At 45.6% G+C, this 22,084-nt stretch overlaps 1 protein-coding gene across 2 annotated transcripts in view; it reads left to right on the forward strand.

Annotated features, from left to right (window-relative positions):
* The first annotated feature begins 502 nt into the window (after positions 1-502).
* LOC124139612 (cGMP-dependent protein kinase 1-like) overlaps positions 503-22,084 on the forward strand; it is a 143,411-nt gene continuing 121,829 nt past the window's right edge. For both annotated transcript variants that reach the window (XM_046506830.2, XM_046506839.2), the window contains exon 1: positions 503-1,695. The gene's annotated coding sequence lies outside the window, so the exon portion shown is untranslated. The remainder of the gene's footprint in view (positions 1,696-22,084) is intronic.

A 22,084-nucleotide genomic window follows, 5' to 3' on the forward strand; every position in this document is an offset into this window, starting at 1 on the left:
ATAAACTCCCCTCTAATAGTCAGTACCGGCATTTACACACACACACTTAATGTACAGGTGAGATATGGCTTTATAAATCACATCTAGGATTCACATAATTACTAGCTGTTTATTTCCCAGTTGGAAGATAAGGACACATATGTGGCCGCCACATCACGAGGCTGGATTGTTCCTGTCACTCTATCTAGTGGTTGTACACACCAGGGTTATAATCATCTCGACTGCACGACATTTCACATCGAGTGTTGTTTTGTTCTTTCTTACAGATGTAGTCCTTTCTAACATTTAATAGCTGGTTGACCTAGATCACAGCCGAGAAAATAGTGTCCGTTGACATATTCTTATTTCTCAGTGTAACAAGTTGGTTGTTATAGCTATCATTGCCCACTGCCCAACAAAGCTTTGTATCGATACTAGCTGCGCGGAGATACGCCGTACTAAATACACAGAAAGAAGAGCATTTTGTCCTCGATAACGTCCCCTTTTATGTGTGGGTAATTGTGCATACTGGTAACTTGCTGACAAGCCGACAGTCAACGCTCACATACGTCCATTCATACGCGCCAGTGTGCATCTGGCGTTCCAAAGAGAGTAGAGTCGTCACCTCGACTACCTGAACTCCATTACGTGTTCCATGTCCTCAGCCGATTTACGTCTCCGACAACGATTTCTTTTGTTTTCTGTTGATGTCGGAGTCAGCGATATGACACAACGTGAGAATCTCTGCACTCATCCTCAGCAATTACGTCTGAAGGTGGCTGGACATCAAACAACTCTCAATCGTGAAAACTGATAGGGAAAACGAGTCAGTTCCTTCATATCGTTGGCAGGAAAGTTGATGGTTCGTCACGCTTCATCCACGACTAATTAACATCCTACTGGGACCCCATGTATGTCTGGAACGTGCTTTACATTTGGTGGTAAAAGCAGTTTTCGGATTTGAACAGTAGGTATCTATCCAGCTGCCCGAGAAAGCCAAGCATAGCGTAAAACGGAACTCGCAAGACGTCTGAGCCTCGGAGGCAGGAAAGATACGAATTATGACAGCTCGTCGTCCACGATGACGCGAGGGGGCACAGCCCAGCGACGTAGCGATAGTAACGGTAATCCTAGGTCTGCCATGTCAGCTGTTGAGTAACAAGTCGCAGCCACATTCCCCCGAGGTGTTGATATTGGGAATTAACAAGTTTAGTGTTGTCACCCGTGTAGACTCCTCTCGCCGTGTTTCCACATTCCACTTGACTCCACACACGAGCAGGCGACAGTGAAGCAGACGACAGTTTGAGTTGACTTGGGAGACAGTAGCAGAAACTGTGTGTGACTCGTGTAGGCACATCTGAGTGAAGTATTTATACTCTTCAGGTTCACCCGTCAACCCCCAGCTCTGGGTAACGCGCTGGTAAATAACGGTAGGGATATGTGAATGGGGTCATTGAGCCGTGCGAGTCCAGAACGCCAAACACAGTTAGTAGCAAGAGTCTGTATCACAGGAACCACATAGAGGGCGGTACCAAGAACATACTGGAGGCAGAAAGGATACACGATAACACTGGTCATTTTTCAGAAGGATTAACTACGCATCGCACAGTGCATGCATGGGTGTTTATTTCAACAGACCTCAGCTGAAACGCGAAATTTGAACTTGTTTACAATTAAGATATATTTCCGTCGTCCGGAGAAAGGCCACTTAAGGAGGTAAGCGTATAGTTTGTCTTATATTGCCATAGTGAACCTGGCCTTGTTTGTTTTTCTAGACTGAGCAGCGTGTGAGAGGGTTCGCATACCGCTATTGTTGAGCCCATATACCTGTCAGAACCAAAGCCGAGTTTTCTCTTCGAGATTAATCACTCTTGCTCTTATCATTTTATTGAATGTTGAGGCTCAGTAACGTCAGTTGTCTTGATGGGATGTTACACAGAGACACTCACGTCTGTGTCAGTTGTCTAGCAGGGATGTTACACAGAGACACTAACGTCTGTGTCAGTTGTCTAGCAGGGGATGTTACACAGAGACACTAACGTCTGTGTCAGTTGTCTAGCAGGGATGTTACAAGGGGACACTAACGTCTGTGTCTGTCGTCTAGCAGGGATGTTACACAGAGACACTAACGTCTGTGTCTGTCGTCTAGCAGGGATGTTACACAGAGACACTAACGTCTGTGTCAGTTGTCTAGCAGGGATGTTACACAGAGACACTAACGTCTGTGTCAGTTGTCTAGCAGGGATGTTACACAGAGACACTCACGTCTGTGTCAGTCGTCTAGCAGGGATGTTACACAGAGACACTAACGTCTGTGTCAGTCGTCTAGCAGGGATGTTACAAGGGGACACTAACGTCTGTGTCAGTTGTCGAGCAGGGATGTTACACAGAGACACTAACGTCTGTGTCAGTTGTCTAGCAGGGATGTTACAAGGGGACACTAACGTCTGTGTCTATCGTCTAGCAGCGATGTTACACAGAGACACTAACGTCTGTGTCAGTTGTCGAGCAGGGATGTTACACAGAGACACTAACGTCTGTGTCAGTTGTCTAGCAGGGATGTTACACAGAGACACTAACGTCTGTGTCAGTTGTCTAGCAGGGATGTTACACAGAGACACTAACGTCTGTGTCAGTTGTCTTGGATGGATGTTACAAGGGGACACTGACGTCTGTGTCAATTGACAACTCCAATATATAGAAATATATAGATAGGGTGAAGATATATAGTGTTGGAATTATTGTAGATTATTTCAACCACACGGACAATTAAGCATTTGATTGCCCTCAATTATATGACCATATCTATTGACTATCTACGATAAATATATAAAAACACTTGTGACCTGTTCTAATCCTATACACGGATTATATTCTTATACCTAGAAACATACCCACCACCCACCACCCACCACCCACCACCCCACACCCCCTCCCATCCCAACAAATCACACACACACACAATCACAATCACACATAATCACAGACAATCACACACACACATAATCTCTCACTCACTCACTCACACACACACACACACACACACACACACACACACACACACACACACACACACACACACACACACACACACACACACACACACACAAACACACAAACACACAAACACACACACACACACACAGACAATCACACAATCACACCACCACCTTGTCGGTCTCCGGTCCCTTAGTCAACTAGGATCGACATCCCACAAGATTATAAGGTATAAGGTAGTAGAGGGTAACATTTGGTTTCTTCTGTGTTTACATATCCATTGGATAATGGCGCATTTACCTTTACATCTGCACAACAAATACGCTGATCGCCCTCTGTATATAGTATAACAATTACGAACAAGCGTGTAGTCATGCTTGCATTTGAATTTAAGTTTTAACACCATGGTATGGATTCTGTCGCACATCCTCAGTGGAAACAGTTCGTACATGTATGCAACTCGACATAAATGACAGCATTACATATTCTTTCTTGTTACTGAAAAGCTGCGGTAGAACAGAACCTGGCCACAGGCAAAACAACGATACATCAAACAGTGAATAACCGAAATAATCCTTACGACCTCCTCGGATCCCTCCTGAAACACCTGACCAACCAAATCACGCATCTTCACACCACCCAATCCCAGACCACTACACTTCAAACACACACCCAAACGTTCACGACCTAACACCACCCCCACCAACCAACCCCCCCCCCCCCCCCCCCCCCCCACACACACACACACACCCCGACAACTACACTTCACACCCCCACCCCCAGACGTTCACGACCTAACACCACCCAATCCCCGACCACTACACTTCACCCACCCATCACCAGACGTTTACGACCTAACACCACCACCCCCCCCCCCCCCCCCACACACACACCCCGACAACTACACTTCACACACCCACCCCCAGACGTTCACGACCTAACACCACCCACTCCCCGACCACTACACTTCACCCACCCACCCCTACACGTTCACGACCTAACACCACCCCCCCCCCCCCCCCGACAACTACACTTCACACCCCCACCCCCAGACGTTCACGACCTAACACCACCCACTCCCCGACCACTACACTTCACACACCCATCCCCAGACGTTTACGACCTAACACCACCCCCCCCCCCCCCCCACCCCGACAACTACACTTCACCCACCCACCCCCAAACGTTCACGACATACCACCACCCACTCCGCGACCACTACACTTCACCCACCCACCCCCAAACGTTCACGACCTAATACCAGCCCCCCCCCCCCCCCCCACTCCCCCCCCATCCCGACTACTACACTTCACACACACACACCCAGACGTTCACGACCTAACACCACCCACTCCCCGACTACTACACTTCACCCACCCACCCCCAAACGTTCACGACCTAACAACACACTCTCCCCGACCACTACACCTCACCCACCCACCCCCAGACGTTCACGACCTAACACCACCCACTCCTCGACCACTACACTTCACCCACCCACCCCCAAAACGTTCACGACCTAACACCACCCACTCCCCGACCACTACACTTCACCCACCTACCCCCAAAACGTGCACGACCTAACACCACCCACTCCCCGACCAGTACACTTCACCCACCCACCCCCAAACGTTCACGACCTAACACCACCCACTCCTCGACCACTACACTTCACCCACCCACCCCCAAAACGTTCACGACCTAACACCACCCACTCCCCGACCACTACACTTCACCCACCTACCCCCAAAACGTGCACGACCTAACACCACCCACTCCCCGACCAGTACACTTCACCCACCCACCCCCAAACGTTCACGACCTAACACCCCCCACTCCCCGACCACTACACTTCACCCACCACCTCCAAACGTTCACGACCTAACACCACCCACCCCCCGACCACTACACTTCACCCTCCCACCCCCAGACGTTCACGACCTAACATCATCCTCTCCCCGACCACTACACTTCACCCACCCCTCGTACACCACCCCGGTAACCACAATGTCATGTCGACATGCCCTTTGTCACAAGGAGGCCCGACACAACCGGATATTCTAGTTGATTTTGCGCTTTCTGTTTCTTGACCTTTCTCGAACGGTTTTCTTTGAATTCTTGTATTGCGCGAACGTAGCGCCAGCTGAAGAGATGGAAGAAACCAGATGATCGATTTCTGACATTTTATACCAGGTTGGCTTGCGTTCTTGTCAATCTTCAGTGTCCTCAAGTCGAGGTTATCAGACAAAGGGGTTACATCATATCCCCGTACCTCCAAATCATCAACTATCAAGTGCTGTTGTCCTCAATGGGTACAGTGTATTTGTCATAATAAAATAGTGAAATGGTTTTGAATTGGTTTATCGAGGATCCGTCCCCTGGGATTCTGACTGCACTACCAGATTTCAGTATTGCATCAGTGACACAGTCAAGTAGTTTCTTGCAGTGTAAACCAGATTTCAGTATTGCATCGGTGACACAGTCAAGTAGTTTGTGGCAGTGTAAACCAGATTTCAGTATTGCATCGGTGACACAGTCAAGTAGTTTGTTGCAGTGTAAACCAGATTTCAGTATTGCATCGGTGACACAGTCAAGTAGTTTGTGGCAGTGTAAACCAGATTTCAGTATTGCATCTGTGACACAGTCAAGTAGTTTGTGGCAGTGTAAAGCAGATTTCAGTATTGCATCGGTGACACAGTCAAGTAGTTTGTTGCAGTGTAAACCAGATTTTAGTAGGGCATCTGCGACACAGTCAAGTAGTTTGTGGCAGTGTAAACCAGATTTCAGTATTGCATCGGTGACACAGTCAAGTAGTTTGTTGCAGTGTAAACCAGATTTCAGTATTGCATCTGTGACACAGTCAAGTAGTTTGTTGCAGTGTAAACCAGATTTCAGTATTGCATCGGTGACACAGTCAATTAGTTTGTGGCAGTGTAAACCAGATTTAAGTATTGCAACGGTGACACAGTCAATTAGTTTGTGGCAGTGTAAAGCAGATTTCAGTATTGCATCGGTGACACAGTCAAGTAGTTTGTGGCAGTGTAAACCAGATTTCAGTATTGCATCGGTGACACAGTCAAGTAGTTTGTGGCAGTGTAAAGCAGATTTCAGTATTGCATCTGTGACACAGTCAAGTAGTTTGTTGCAGTGTGACCCAGATTTCAGTATTGCATCGGTGACACAGTCAATTAGTTTGTGGCAGTGTAAACCAGATTTCAGTATTGCATCTGTGACACAGTCAATTAGTTTGTGGCAATGTAAACCAGATTTCAGTATTGCATCGGTGACACAGTCAAGTAGTTTGTGGCAGTGTAAATCAGATCTCAGTATTGCATCGATGACACAGTCAAGTAGTTTGTTGCAGTGTAAACCAGATTTTAGTAGGGCATCTGTGACACAGTCAATTAGTTTGTGGCAGTTTAAACCAGATTTCAGTATTGCATCTGTGACACAGTCAAGTAGTTTGTTGCAGTGTAAACCAGATTTCAGTATTGCATCTGTGATACAGTCAAGTAGTTTGTGGCAGTGTAAACCAGATTTCAGTATTGCATCTGTGACACAGTCAATTAGTTTGTGGCAGTTTAAACCAGATTTCAGTATTGCATCTGTGACACAGTCAAGTAGTTTGTTGCAGTGTAAACCAGATTTCAGTATTGCATCTGTGATACAGTCAAGTAGTTTGTGGCAGTGTAAACCAGATCTCAGTATTGCATCGATGACACAGTCAAGTAGTTTGTTGCAGTGTAAACCAGATTTCAGTATTGCATCGGTGACACAGTCAATTAGTTTGTGGCAGTTTAAACCAGATTTCAGTATTGCATCTGTGACACAGTCAAGTAGTTTGTTGCAGTGTAAACCAGATTTCAGTATTGCATCTGTGATACAGTCAATTAGTTTGTGGCAGTGTAAACCAGATCTCAGTATTGCATCGATGACACAGTCAAGTAGTTTGTTGCAGTGTAAACCAGATTTTAGTAGGGCATCTGCGACACAGTCAATTAGTTTGTGGCAGTGTAAACCAGATTTCAGTATTGCATCGGTGACACAGTCAAGTAGTTTGTTGCAGTGTAAACCAGATTTCAGTATTGCATCGGTGACACAGTCAAGTAGTTTGTTGCAGTGTAAACCAGATTTCAGTATTGCATCGGTGACACAGTCAATTAGTTTGTTGCAGTGTAAACCAGATTTAAGTATTGCAACGGTGACACAGTTAAATAGTTTGTGGCAGTGTAAACCAGATTTAAGTATTGCATCGGTGACACAGTCAAGTAGTTTGTTGCAGTGTAAACCAGATCTCAGTATTGCATCGATGACACAGTCAAGTAGTTTGTTGCAGTGTAAACCAGATTTTAGTAGGGCATCTGCGACACAGTCAAGTAGTTTGTTGCAGTGTAAACCAGATTTCAGTATTGCATCGGTGACACAGTCAATTAGTTTGTGGCAGTGTAAACCAGATTTAAGAATTGCAACGATGACACAGTCAATTAGTTTGTGGCAGTGTAAACCAGATTTCAGTATTGCATCTGTGACACAGTCAAGGAGTTTATGGCAGTGTAAAGCAGATTTCAGTATTGCATCGGTGACACAGTCAAGTAGTTTGTGGCAGTGTAAACCAGATTTCAGTATTGCATCGGTAATACAGTCAAGTAGTTTGTGGCAGTGTAAACCAGATCTCAGTATTGCATCGATGACACAGTCAAGTAGTTTGTTGCAGTGTAAACCAGATTTTAGTAGGGCATCTGCGACACAGTCAAGTAGTTTGTGGCAGTGTAAAACAGATTTCAGTATTGCATCTGTGACACAGTCAAGTAGTTTGTTGCAGTGTAAACCAGATTTCAGTATTGCATCTGTGACACAGTCAAGTAGTTTGTTGCAGTGTAAACCAGATTTCAGTATTGCATCGTAGACACAGTCAATTAGTTTGTGGCAGTGTAAACCAGATTTAAGTATTGCAACGGTGACACAGTCAATTAGTTTGTGGCAGTGTAAACCAGATTTCAGTATTGCATCGGTGACACAGTCAAGTAGTTTGTGGCAGTGTAAACCAGATTTCAGTATTGCATCGGTGACACAGTCAAGTAGTTTGTGGCAGTGTAAAGCAGATTTCAGTATTGCATCTGTGACACAGTCAAGTAGTTTGTTGCAGTGTAAACCAGATTTCAGTATTGCATCGGTGACACAGTCAATTAGTTTGTGGCAGTGTAAACCAGATTTAAGTATTGCAACGGTGACACAGTCAATTAGTTTGTGGCAGTGTAAACCAGATTTCAGTATTGCATCGGTGACACAGTCAAGTAGTTTGTGGCAGTGTAAATCAGATCTCAGTATTGCATCGATGACACAGTCAAGTAGTTTGTTGCAGTGTAAACCAGATTTCAGTGTTGTATCGGTGACACAGTCAAGTAGTTTGTTGCAGTGTAAACCAGATTTCAGTATTTCATCTGTGACACAGTCAAGTAGTTTATGGCAGTGTAAACCAGATTTCAGTATTGCATCAGTGACACAGTCAAGTAGTTTGTTGCAGTGTAAACCAGATTTCAGTATTGCATCGATGACACAGTCAAGTAGTTTGTTGCAGTGTTAACCAGATTTCAGTAGGGCATCGGTGACACAGTCAAGTAGTTTGTGGCAGTGTAAACCAGATTTCAGTATTTCATCTGTGACACAGTCAAGTAGTTTGTGGCAGTGTAAACCAGATTTCAGTATTGCATCTGTGACACAGTCAAGTAGTTTGTGGCATTGTAAACCAGATTTTAGTAGGGCATCTGCGACACAGTCAAGTAGTTTGTGGCAGTGTAAACTAGATTTCAGTACTGCATCTGTGACAGAGTCAAGTAGTTTGTTGCAGTGTAAACATGTTCATTATGCAGAGCGGATGGTTTAGCTATAAGATGTACATGATTTAGAGCAGGTGGTCCTATTCAAAGATGTACATGATGTGGAGCAGGTGGTCTTATTCAAAGATGTACATGATGAAGGGCGGGCGGTCCTATTCAAAGATGTAAATGATGTAGGGCGGGATGGTCCTATTCAAAGATGTACATGATGAAGGGCGGGCGGTCTTATTCAAAGATGTAAATGGTGTAGGGCGGGGTGGTCCTATTCAAAGATGAACATGATGTAGAGCAGGTGGTCTTATTCAAAGATGCACAGGTTGTAGGGCGGGATGGTCCTATACGAAGATGAACATGATGTTGAGTGGTGGTCTAATTCAAAGATGTTCATGATGTGGAGCAGGTGGTCTTATTCAAAGATGTACATGATGTTGAGCGGGTGGTGTATTTCAAAGATGTACATGATGTTGAGCGGGTGGTGTTATTCAAAGATGTAAATGATGTAGGCGGATGGTGCTATTCACAGATGTAAATGATGTAGGCGGGTGGTGCTATTCACAGATGTAAATGATGTAGGCGGGTGGTGCTATTCACAGATGTAAATGATGTAGGCGGGTGGTGCTATTCACAGATGAACATGATGTAGGCGGGTGGTGCTATTCACAGATGTAAATGATGTAGGCGGGTGGTGCTATTCACAGATGTAAATGATGTAGGCGGGTGGTGCTATTCACAGATGTAAATGATGTAGGCGGGTGGTGCTATTCACAGATGTAAATGATGTAGGCTGGTGGTGCTATTCAAAGATGTAAATGATGTAGGCGGGTGGTGCTATTCACAGATGTAAATGATGCAGGCGTGTGGTACTATTCAAAGATGAACATGATGTAGGCGGATTGTGCTATTCACAGATGTAAATGATGACGGCGGGTGGTGCTATTCAAAGATGTAAATGATGTAGGCGGGTGGTGCTATTCACAGATGTAAATGATGTAGGCGGATGGTACTATTCACAGATGTAAATGATGTAGGCGGGTGGTGCTATTCAAAGATGTAAATGATGTAGGCGAGTGGTGCTGTTCACAGATGTAAATGATGTAGGCGGGTGCTATTCACAGATGTAAATGATGTAGGCGGGTGGTGCTATTCACAGATGTAAATGATGCAGGCGTGTGGTACTATTCAAAGATGAACATGATGTAGGCGGATTGTGCTATTCACAGATGTAAATGATGACGGCGGGTGGTGCTATTCAAAGATGTAAATGATGTAGGCGGGTGGTGCTATTCACAGATGTAAATGATGTAGGCGGGTGGTACTATTCACAGATGTAAATGATGTAGGCGGGTGGTGCTATTCACAGATGTAAATGATGTAGGCGGGTGGTGCTATTCACAGATGTAAATGATGTAGGCGGGTGGTGCTATTCAAAGATGTAAATGATGTAGGCGGGTGTTGCTATTCACAGATGTAAATGATGTTGGCGGGTGGTGCTATTCACAGATGTAAATGATGTAGGCGGGTGGTGCTATTCAGAGATGTAAATGATGTAGGCGGGTGGTGCTATTCACAGATGAACATGATGTAGGCGGGTGGTGCTATTCACAGATGTAAATGATGTAGGCGGGTGGTGCTATTCACAGATGTAAATGATGTAGGCGGGTGGTGCTATTCACAGATGTAAATGATGTAGGCGGGTGGTGCTATTCACAGATGTAAATGATGTAGGCGGGTGTTGCTATTCACAGATGTAAATGATGTAGGCGGGTGGTGCTATTCACAGATGTAAATGATGTAGGCGGGTGGTACTATTCACAGATGTAAATGATGTAGGCGGGTGGTGCTATTCACAGATGTAAATGATGACGGCGGGTGGTGCTATTCACAGATGTAAATGATGTAGGCGGGTGGTGCTATTCACAGATGTAAATGATGTAGGCGGGTGGTACTATTTACAGATGTAAATGATGTAGGCGGGTGGTGCTATTCAAAGATGTAAATGATGTAGGCGGGTGGTGCTATTCACAGATGTAAATGATGTAGGCGGGTGGTGCTATTCACAGATGTAAATGATGTAGGCGGGTGGTGCTATTCAAAGATGTAAATGATGTAGGCGAGTGGTGCTGTTCACAGATGTAAATGATGTAGGCGGGTGCTATTCACAGATGTAAATGATGTAGGCGGGTGGTGCTATTCACAGATGTAAATGATGCAGGCGTGTGGTACTATTCAAAGATGAACATGATGTAGGCGGATTGTGCTATTCACAGATGTAAATGATGACGGCGGGTGGTGCTATTCAAAGATGTAAATGATGTAGGCGGGTGGTGCTATTCACAGATGTAAATGATGTAGGCGGATGGTACTATTCACAGATGTAAATGATGTAGGCGGGTGGTGCTATTCAAAGATGTAAATGATGTAGGCGGGTGGTGCTATTCACAGATGTAAATGATGTAGGCGGGTGGTGCTATTCAAAGATGTAAATGATGTAGGCGGGTGTTGCTATTCACAGATGTAAATGATGTAGGCGGGTGGTGCTATTCACAGATGTAAATGATGTAGGCGGGTGGTGCTATTCACAGATGTAAATGATGTAGGCGGGTGGTGCTATTCACAGATGAACATGATGTAGGCGGGTGGTGCTATTCACAGATGTAAATGATGTAGTCGGGTGGTGCTATTCACAGATGTAAATGATGTAGGCGGGTGGTGCTATTCACAGATGTAAATGATGTAGGCGGGTGGTGCTATTCACAGATGTAAATGATGTAGGTGAGTGGTGCTATTCACAGATGTAAATGATGTAGGCGGGTGGTGCTATTCACAGATGTAAATGATGCAGGCGTGTGGTACTATTCAAAGATGAACATGATGTAGGCGGATTGTGCTATTCACAGATGTAAATGATGACGGCGGGTGGTGCTATTCAAAGATGTAAATGATGTAGGCGGGTGGTGCTATTCACAGATGTAAATGATGTAGGCGGATGGTACTATTCACAGATGTAAATGATGTAGGCGGGTGGTGCTATTCAAAGATGTAAATGATGTAGGCGAGTGGTGCTGTTCACAGATGTAAATGATGTAGGCGGGTGCTATTCACAGATGTAAATGATGTAGGCGGGTGGTGCTATTCACAGATGTAAATGATGCAGGCGTGTGGTACTATTCAAAGATGAACATGATGTAGGCGGATTGTGCTATTCACAGATGTAAATGATGACGGCGGGTGGTGCTATTCAAAGATGTAAATGATGTAGGCGGGTGGTGCTATTCACAGATGTAAATGATGTAGGCGGGTGGTACTATTCACAGATGTAAATGATGTAGGCGGGTGGTGCTATTCACAGATGTAAATGTTGTAGGCGAGTGGTGCTGTTCACAGATGTAAATGATGTAGGCGGGTGCTATTCACAGATGTAAATGATGTAGGCGGGTGGTGCTATTCAACTGTAATTGTAAGTAAAATTGTCACTACGGGCAAAAGTAAACCGTTTATTAGGATTTCACACTAAAATGAAACAAAGGAATTGTGCAGAACACGTCCAATAAAACAATAAATCAGCTTGATGTGGGTAGGACGTGTTCGTCCCTGAGGTTTTTGATACAATACAACACTAACCCATCTATTAACAAGTCAGAATCCTGCCACGTGCGTCACACGAAGTCAGGTCAAGTCAGGTGAAGCACATCAAGAGCAGGAACAAGCTTCCGTGATAAATTGTCGTGACATCTATGTTAGAGGATGACGGAGAAGGCTGTCCACAAAATGTTGGCCACACACAAGTGTACTGGAGCGTCGGGATGATCACGCAGCTGCATCCCGAGGCTGTTGCCGAGAGCTTGTATGTTACTCATACTTGTCACAACTTTATGGCACTGAAGACGGGATCTTGAATACAGCGAAGAGCTGTTCTGATTTATTCTTAAAGATAGATTTGTCAGCCGTGCTCGTGGGTTTCGCAAACGTGTTAAACGTCTGAGACATGCATCACTTTGGGCTTTCCTCTAGCATTAAGCTGACACGCGGTGATGTAACTGGAATACTGTTCAAAGCGGCGTTAAACCCAACTCACTCACTCACTCACTCACTTATTATTGAAGTTATTATCCCTATACAAAAATACCTCACATTAGTGTCGTTTGTTATTGTTAGTCACATCTGAATAGATCCGTTTGTTGGGTGGGTGGGTATGCCGCTGGTGTCTGTGTTATATACAATGCTCTGAGCTCTTTATAATACTAGCAGCACTCAAGTGGGTTGCTCTTACTTGTTTAGGGTAGGCCGTTCATTTGGTACTCTCTTGTAACATGGCGGACAGTGGATGACAACGGCGTTCACTCATTGAGAAACGAAAAAATTTATCGATTTGTAATGTCGGTTGCATCTAAACACTACCCCACGTATTTTACGTACGCTTCACTCAACCAAGATATTTTTGCGACTACGCAGAACTTTAGCAAAGGTAGCGTTCTGTATTTGTTCACAGACAGTTTGATAATGTAGCTATTCTTTGCCAAGCATTTCACATTCAATGAATATATAACTCTTTAAGTGTTGATATGTTTTCTCATGAAATACATAAGTATATTTAATCTGTATTGTAATTACCATTTTGATAACTTAAGGAGTTTTAAGTTTCGTTATCATGGGAGACAACTCTTATAAGCTTCATTTGTTTTTAAAGCCCACTTGAGCAGAAATAACGACATGCGATCCATCATCCGATGAGACGTGCCTATCATATATGCTGAGAGTTGTCGTGCTATGTCTGACGCAAGCGGTACATGTCGTGATGCTGCGCTATGCCGGCATAGGATGAGTCACCTGGTTGGCTGACAAAAAAAACCATGAATAAATCCTAGGAATATGTTACTTTTCTTGTTACCATTTTTTTCGGAGTAGTTTTTTAATAAACCCGTACGACGAAGAGATAAAAAAGATAATTCTACGCATATTTGGAAGCGTTAAGTGAGCATTTCCTCTCTCAGTAACACGGGGTTGCCGTGGTCATTTCACAAGAACGTCCACATTTATCTCACAGTAAAGACGAAGAAGACATACATGATAGAGCCTATACATGTCTGTGTCAGACCTCATTGCTGCTGGTGTGGACGTATACACCGGTGTATTATGGTGTAGGGGATGGGTGGTCTTATACAAAGATGTACATGATGACGGGAAAGGATGGTCTTATACAGAGATGTACATGATGTACGACAGGGTGGTCTTATACAGAGATGTACATGATGACGGGAATGGATGGTCATATACAGAGATTACATGATGTACGACAGGGTGGTCTTATACCGAGATGTATATGATGTACGACAGGGTGGTCTTATAGAGAGATGTACTTGATGACGGTAATGGGTGGTCTTATACAGAGATGTATATGATGTACGACAGGGTGGTCTTATACAGAGATGTACATGATGTACGACAGGGTGGTATTATACAGAGATGTACATGATGTACGACAGGGTGGTCTTATACAGAGATGTATATGATGTACGACAGGGTGGTCTTATACAGAGATGTACATGATGACGGGAATGGATGGTCTTATACAGAAATGTATATGATGTACGACAGGGTGGTCTCATACAGAGTTGTACATGATGACGGGAAAGGATGGTCTTATACAGAGATGTACATGATGTACGACAGGGTGGTCTTATACAGAGATGTACTTGATGACGGGGATGGGTGGTCTTATACAGAGATGTACTTGATGACGGGAATGGGTGGTCTTATACAGAGATGTATATGATGTACGACAGGGTGGTCTTATACAGAGATGTACATGATGTACGACTGGGTGGTCTTATATACAGAGATGTACATGATGTACGACAGGGTGGTCTTATACAGAGATGTATATGATGTACGACAGGGTGGTCGTATACAGAGATGTATATGATGTACGACATTATGTTCTTAGGCAGTTAGTGTGCTCTAATGCGAGATTGGGATCAGCTATAAGCCAGTGACAAAGTAGACACAAGTTTGGACAAGTTCTACCGAAACGTCGCCTTTACAGTAATTAAAGAAGTTATGAGACCCACCGTCGATGGCTGCAGCAAAGGGAGTAATACATATACGTTCACTCCCCATCCACCCACCCACCTACTCACTCACTCCCGATCCACCCACCCACTGGCTCACTCACTCACTCCCCATCCACTCACCCACCTACTCACTCACTCACTCCCCATCCACCCACCCACCTACTCACTCACTCACTCCCCATCCACCCCCCACCTACTCACTCACTCACTCACTCCCCATCCACCAACCCACCTACTCACTCACTCACTCCCCATCCACCCACCCACCTAATCACTCACTCACTCACTCCCCATCCACCCACCCACCTACTCACTCACTCACTCACTCCCCATCCACCCACCCACCTACTCACTCACTCACTCCCCATCCACCCACCCACCTACTCACTCACTCACTCCCCATCCACCCACCCACCTACTCACTCACTCACTCGCCATCCACCCCCCACCTACTCACTCACTCACTCACTCCCCATCCACCAACCCACCTACTCACTCACTCACTCCCCATCCACCCACCCACCTAATCACTCACTCACTCACTCCCCATCCACCCACCCACCTACTCACTCACTCACTCCCCATCCACCCCCCACCTACTCACTCACTCACTCCCCATCCACCCACCCACCTACTCACTCACTCACTCCCCATCCACCCCCCACCTACTCACTCACTCACTCACTCCCCATCCACCCCCCACCTACTCACTCACTCACTCACTCCCCATCCACCAACCCACCTACTCACTCACTCACTCCCCATCCACCCACCCACCTAATCACTCACTCACTCCCCACCCATCCACCCACCCACCTACTCACTCACTCACTCACTAACTCGCCATCCACCCACCCACCTTCTCACTCACTCACTCCCCATCCACTCACCCACCTACTCACTCACTCACTCCCCATCCACTCACCCACCTACTCACTCACTCACTCACTCACTAACTCCCCATCCACCCACCCACCTACTCACTCACTCACTCCCCATCCACCAACCCACCTACTCACTCACTCACTCACTCACTCACTCGCCATCCACCCACCTACTCACTCACTCACTCCCCATCCACCTAACTTCCTACTCACTCACTCAATCCCCATCCACCAACCCACCTACTCACTCACTCACTCACTCACTCACTCGCCATCCACCCACCTACTTACTCACTAACTCCCAATCCACCCACCCATCTACTCAATCATTCACTCCCCATCCACCCACCCACCTACTCACTCACTCACTCCCCATCCACCCACCCACCTACTCACACACTCACTCCCCACCCATCCACCCACCCAGCTACTCAATCACTCACTCCCCACCCACCCACCCACCTACTCACTCACTCACTCCCCATCCACCCACCCACCTACTCACACACTCACTCCCCATCCACCCACCCACCTACTCACACACTCACTCCCCATCCACGCACCCACCTACTCACTCACTCACTCACTCACTAACTCCCCATCCACCCACCCACCTACTCACTCACTCACTCCCTATCCACTCACCCACCTACTCACTCACTCACTCACTCACTAACTCCCCATCCACCCACCCACCTACTCACTCACTCACTCCCCATCCACCAACCCACCTACTCACTCACTCACTCACTCACTCACTCGCCATCCACCCACCTACTCACTCACTCACTCCCCATCCACCTAACTTCCTACTCACTCACTCGCTCACGATCCACCCACCCACCTACTCACTCACTCACTCCCCATCCACCCATCCACCTACTCACTCACTAACTCCCCATCCACCCACCCACCTACTCACTCACTCACTCGCCATCCACCCACCCACCTACTTACTCACTAACTCCCAATCCACCCATCCATCTACTCAATCATTCACTCCCCATCCACCCACCCACCTACTCAATCACTCACTCCCCATCCACCCACCCACCTACTCACTCACTCACTCCCCATCCACCCACCCACCTACTCACACACTCACTCCCCACCCATCCACCCACCCACCTACTCAATCACTCACTCCCCACCCACCCACCCACCTACTCACTCACTCACTCCCCATCCACCCACCCACCTACTCACACACTCACTCCCCATCCACCCACCCACCTACTCACACACTCACTCCCCATCCACGCACCCACCTACTCACTCACTCACTCCCCATCCACCCACCCACCTACTCACACACTCACTCCCCATCCACCCACCCACCTACTCACTCACTCACTCGCCATCCACCCACCCACCTACTCACACACTCACTCACCATCCACCCACCCACCTACTCACTCACTCACTCGCCATCCACCTACTCATTCACTCAGTCAACCAATTACTGGAATGTATGGACCTGAATCGATTATTTACTTCCGTCATATACATGTTGAATTTTGCTGAGTGCGGCGTTGAACAGGAAACAACCAAGCAAACACTCACTCACCCGCTCACTCACTCACTCACTCACTCACTCACGGTTACAGTGAGGACTGTGCTGCACTAGTTACACTGCAGTCTGTGGAGAATGAAAGGAATTACAGAATAACAAATGACCAACGAGGAGGTATTAAGGATTATCTGTCCTGGCTGATTTGATTTCGAGTCTTTCACTACGAGAATTTATAGGAAGAAAATACAAAGGCAGACGACCCATAATTTTGAGCTATGCTAATTCTATTGCTTACCGATCCTGAATTCATTCTGGCTCAGCTCAAATGAAGTCATATGAGCTTAAACTCCTGGAGACTGTCCATTGTCCGTCCGCCGCGAACGTCTTCATTGACATCACAGGGGCTATGAAAGTGAAACTCTGCTTGAATGAAACGAGGATTGTGTTCCCTCAAAGAATTTCGATCCAATTTGAAACATGGCTATCATGACCGTCATATTTAAAATGCTTAATTACCCGACACTGTGTCATTTGTTCCTAACTACTATTAATCTCGTTGTGCCCAATAGCACAGGTTACGCTTCTTAAGCTCTATTTAACCTTTATTTCCATAAATCAAGCGATATAGCTTTCTCGATATGTCCTCTCAAATAGAGCAGTGAAGTGCTGAGTAAGTGATCCCAGTGTCTCTACGGCGGACTCGCAAAATACCGAGCCAACTTTAAATTTGGCCGTCACGGCTGCCATGCTCAAACTGCCGTGTCTACCTGCATCAACGTGAGTTTTGATATCCAGTAAGTATGCGATACGAAGGCTTTACACTTACAGAAGAATACGGCAGTGTAGGATGAGAAACGCCATCGTCGACATGTATGAAAGGTTTAAACGCGTGTAAAAGTTACGCTGTCAACCAGGCTCAAGAAAAAGTGTAAGTTTCATCTGACGTATTATGAGTTAAGACTGTAAGATGCGTCGTCCTCTGATTCCCCATCTCCGTTGAGATGTTGTATTGATCCTTGCTTCTCGAGCCCGGCATGGACACTTGTGGTACCGACGCAGACATCGAATTCTGAATGATCACATATTTTCGAAAATGATTCCCAAGTATTTAGTGTTCCAAGTATTTATACTGGTGCTGATAAAGACCCTCTACCGTTTGACTAGTTCCCATAAAGGGGCTCAACTGTTTGACTAGTTTCCATGAAGAGGTTCCACTGTTTGACTAGTTCCGATAAAGGGGCTCCACTGTTTGACTAGTTCCGATAAAGGGGCTCCACTGTTTGACTAGTTCCCACGAAGAGGTTCCACTGTTTGACTAGTTCCGATAAAGGGGCTCCACTGTTTGACTAGTTCCCACGAAGAGGTTCCACTGTTTGACTAGTTCCCATGAAGAGGTTCCACTGTTTGACTTGTTCCAATAAAGGGGCTCCACTGTTTGACTAGTTCCCACGAAGAGGTTCCACTGTTTGACTAGTTCCCATGAAGAGGTTCCACTGTTTGACTTGTTCCCATAAAGGGGCTCAACTGTTTGATTTGTTCCCAGGGGCTCCACTGTTTGACTAGTTTCCATGAAGAGGGAGGTTTACAACTGATAACTCTCTGTTTCATGACTGACAGGAATCATCAGTTTACAGGGAGGGGACTTGAGTTCAAACTCTTCCTATGACCCACTGGTGCTTCAAGGAAGTCGACTGGCACCAACGACGTTCTGCAGTTATGCGATCTGCATATCATTAAGGAGCATCGTGTTATAAGGCGGATGTAGCAGCACTGTAGCTCTAGAGTAGTGTGGACAACTGTCCCGCCACATACCAACGTTCTAATCCACATATGTATATTAATTCTACGCTATGATATGCCTCTAGTGTGCTTATACAACCCCACTACCCCAACTGATATACTATATATACCAGTGATATCAGTGTTATAAAACAAAACCTGTTCAGGCAGACTAACAGACGACGTTGTAGGAAGTGGATTTCAACCCACGCTAACGCTGCTGCTGCTGGTGTCATTTTGATCTTCACATCAGCACCTCAATACTGACAAAAAGGTTTGAAGATGGTTTGATTTGAATGGTCAGTTCTGTGGACCAGAGAGTCTGACGATGTCCTTTACACGTAATTAGCGTCATATGTATCCGTGTGTGCGATAACATAATCCTCTCCAGTGAGTATTAGATTACTTCATGTTCAGTTGCTTTTGTGATATTATCAGTATAAACTGATACCGTGTCATGCTGCGACAGTCAGGTATTTGTATGACAGTTAATATGGCGACTAGTAGGGCTCAGTCAAGGGCTGATCTACCACATCAACGGGGAACTAGGGCTTATAATATGGCGTCTAGTAGGGCTCGGTCAAGGGTAGAGCTACCACATCAACGGGGAACTAGGGCTTTAAATAGGGCCTCTAGTAGGGCTCAGTCAAGGGTAGAGCTACCACATCAACGGGGAACTAGGGCTTATAATATGGCGTCTAGTAGGGCTCAGTCAAGGATAGAGCTACCACATCAACGGGGAACTAGGGCTTTAAATAGGGCCTCTAGTAGGGCTCATTCAAGGGTAGAGCTACCACATCAACGGTGAAATAGGGCTTTAAATGGGGCGTCTAGTAGGGCTCAGTCAAGGGTAGAGCTACCACATCAACGGTGAAATAGGGCTTTAAATGGGGCGTCTAGTAGGGCTCAGTCAAGGGTAGAGCTACCACATCAACAGGGAAATAGGGCTTTAAATAGGGCGACTAGTAGGGCTCAGTCAAGGGTAGAGCTACCACATCAACGGGGAACTAGGGCTTTAAATAGTGTAGAGCTGAGATACCTCCCATGTCGACCACTATTAACCAGAAGCTAAACGACAGTCAAATTATTGGGAACAGCTAACGTCTCCAAAGAAAAAGGCAAAGTCTGTACGATCAGCTTACAAGCTGGTTGCTTCGGTTTTGTGGGATGCCAAAGAAGTCCTACTGATGAACACGGGAGGTCTGACCATTAATGGCCAATGTTATGCTTATCTGCTTAGGCAACTGTGTGAGACACGCAAGGCTAGACTCACAAAGGGTGTCTTGTTCCACCAGGACGAGGTACCCGTGCACAAGTCCCTTATCGTCATGGCTGCAATGCATTGTACATTCACACTGGCACGGTCAGATTTCCACCTCTTCCCAATCTTGAAGAAAGAACTGTCTGGTAAGCGTTATTCAAATGATAATGTCGTCATTTCTTGTGTGAAGGACTGTTTACACGACCAGGAGGAAACCTTCTACGCCAGTCCAATTCATGTACTCCGGCATCTTTGGCAGAAAGGCGTGGACCTCGTAAGGGATTATGTTGAAATATAGTTCCATTAACGCATCATCGTTAGGCTCAGAACTTCTCAGCCATCCCTCGGAGATGAAAAGTATCGACAACAAAGGGCAGTCCAAAATATATTCCTCTCTGTCCAAAAATATTTATAAATATAATGAGAGGTATATGTTTTTTCTACCGGTCCCGTTTTGTTAATACGTACCATCTATAACTAGTATTCTGATGGAAGAGCTGTAGAATGTATGCTGTCGACACAATACCGGGCCGACCAAACACATGCCCTTTGCTGTAGGTATTAAAAATACAGATATTGTTTTGTCGATACTATCTACCATCAATTCTCTGTCTCAACTGTGGATATAGGACCAGTTACTCCAATGGACCCGTCTTAATCGGTTCCATACATGCGCAGTTCGTTTTTCACAGTAACTCCAATCTCAACACGTGTAGATGTCTTCAGTTCGTTGTTCAATATTCGCCATATCCAACCCCCTTATAAATCAAACGGTGACTGCACCATAATATATATATATTTCTTCTTGACTCTTGGATTCGATTTATGGACAGCGAACGTCTAAACAGATTTAAAACGTCAAACTAAATACAGAATGAAGCCATGGCCAGTTGTCTGCTTGACCACGTGATGTATCTAACTCTTCAAGATAATATAGCTCTTGGATACTTTTGCAGACGTTGTTCGTGCATTTTGAGCAGTGTATGGTCAGCGTCTTGCAAAAAGATCAGTAGATCAGCAACCTTTTCCGTTTGTGATTCCAACTTTTGATAAATGATTAGTACAACGTGACGTGTGTGATGGTTACGTGATGTGAAAAACGGCATGGAAGAGAATAATGACAATGGACAATTGCAAAAGAATATTGGTTACATGTCTGTCTCTTTATCTCGAATCTCACGCTCGAATCATCTCGAAACTGAAGGGTTGGTCCCTTTAGGTGCCTGATGGAGGACTCTACTGTATTGGGAACATTCCACGTTCCCCATAATCACATCGCCGAGAATGTGTGTTCTGTAGGAGTGTAATATATATCAATATTGAGAAATGGTTTTTCAACAATTGTTTGGGTGCCATCACCTTCTACAGAACCCCTCCCTTTGTGGGCATACAGCTGCAAGCAACGTCTGTGGCGGCCTCCAAAGCTAATGACTTCGCTTATGGCGATGCCCATATCGTCAATGGCGACCCATGTCGCCTTATGACCAGTGTCGCCTGGTCAACAACTAGGGCTTCCAGAGACACAGTCCTAACCTCTATGCATTTATGCGAAAATATATGGATGCTTGGCCGCATTTACATCATTGAAATATCATTTGACCATTACCATACATTTGTTCACGCTGAAAAATAACAATACAAATGTAAGAGAAACATGACCATCGCCATGGTGATGCACCTGGTGTTTTGGTGTTATAGCGGGTTTCACAGCTTGACTTCAACATGGATTTCACACGATGATGAATACACCTGGCACTAAAGTT

The sequence above is a fragment of the Haliotis rufescens genome, unplaced genomic scaffold (genome assembly GCF_023055435.1).
Source record: "Haliotis rufescens isolate VD_foot unplaced genomic scaffold, xgHalRufe1.0.p SCAF_28, whole genome shotgun sequence".
Lineage (NCBI taxonomy): Eukaryota > Metazoa > Mollusca > Gastropoda > Lepetellida > Haliotidae > Haliotis > Haliotis rufescens.